The following is a 1,684-nucleotide window of genomic DNA, read 5'->3' on the forward strand; positions in this document are numbered from 1 at the left end:
CATGAAGTTATGTTCTTGAGTTTTCTTGAAGAACAACACATCCATGCTTGGTTCTTTTGAGTTCTAGTGTACGTGTTCTTAAACTTTCTTGAAAAATGTCATCTTTTTCTCTTGTGTTCTTGAGCCTAACTCATGAGCATGTTCATGAAGGTTTGTTCTTGCTTAAAGGAGGTTTCTTGGTGGAAAAAGGTGGAGACTTAAGTTAAAGGATGAACATTGAAGATGTAAGCTTCTATTTGAGTGAAATAACTCAAAAAGCCTTTCCTTTGTGCCCTTGTGTGCCATGGTTTTGATGTGTCATGAAGGAATAATGTTTACAAATTTTTATTATGTCATGGTTTGATGATGATCCTTAGTGTGTGTGTGTGTGTGTGTGTGTGTGTGTGTGTGTGTGTGTGTGTGTGTGTGTGTGTGTGTGTGTGTGTGTGTGTGTGTGTGTGTGTGTGTGTGTGTGGAACCATGGAATGATGGATTGGATGACTAAAGGTGCCACCTTTGGACCTTTGAGCGAGGTTCATGTAAAAAGATGACTATGAACCCTAAATGGACCATGAACATTTTGGCCATATCATGTAAAGATGGGGTTTGATGACAAAAAAATGTGATTAAGTTGTTAAGTGTGAAAAAATGATTAGAAAGATTAACTAGGTGAGTTAACTCTAAGTAAAACTCACTAATCATGTTTAATAATGGTTAAAGACCCTAATTAAAATAGCTCATCAAATCTGCCCCATAAAGTATATAAAGGTTTATTTGTGTTAAAATTAAGGAGATGATGAATTAAAAGATTAATTAAGGGTAAGGATTAATTAACAAAAGTAATTAAGGATTTAACTCTAAAATTAGACTAAAGTAGGGTTTAGGTACACTAATTAAATAATTAGTAAAATTTAAGTATCATGACATAATGGGACTAAGGATATTTCATAATGTGACTTAATAATAGAAAAATCCAAGAATTAATGTGAATTAGGATTTATAATCAAAAGTAATTAAGGTTTGTTAAGTAAACACATTTAAGGCTAAGTAACCAGTTTTTAGGTGAAATTGAGGAGAGAATATCTCCCTCCACAGAGGTCATATAGGGTTGTGCCTTATATCAAATTTAAGTTTGAGATGTTAACTATGTGTTGTCAAAATTTGGTATCAATTGAAGATGTATTCCGTTCTGTATGTTCGTTTGAGTGAAGACTGCACAGGGAGGCCATGTGCAGGGGTTGTACATGGCTGCAACTTTCACGAATTGTTTCTCCCTCTGTGCTTACTCAAATTAGGCTCATAATATGTCTAATTAAATATGAAGGTGTCTAGTAGTCTAAACAAAACTTTTAGAACAATCGGTTTAGTATATTTTCCAGAATAGAAGAAATGGTAAAGGATGTTTAGGGTCCTGTTCGGAGTTGGCAAACAGCTTTGCTTGTCCAACTTCAAATAGTGATAACCAGAGATAGAAAACTCTAAATGAGGCATCTAATACCTTGTTGGAAAGGTAATTGAGTCTAGATTAACATACTAAAAGATGAGAATTTTATAACAAGTTAGTCGCGCTCAGTAAATAGAAAACAGAATCATGTACAGTTATAGAAAAACCGTAAAAGTGATATTTAAGCTAAGTGGGCTTATAGGAACCCTTAGTAACTTATAATAATCATAAATATGGCTTGGATGAGTTGAAAATAATGTA

The sequence above is a fragment of the Gastrolobium bilobum genome, unplaced genomic scaffold (assembly GCF_033153095.1).
Source record: "Gastrolobium bilobum isolate Gb01-03AN ecotype WA unplaced genomic scaffold, APGP_CSIRO_Gbil_v1 utg4813, whole genome shotgun sequence".
NCBI classification, from domain to species: Eukaryota; Viridiplantae; Streptophyta; class Magnoliopsida; order Fabales; family Fabaceae; genus Gastrolobium; species Gastrolobium bilobum.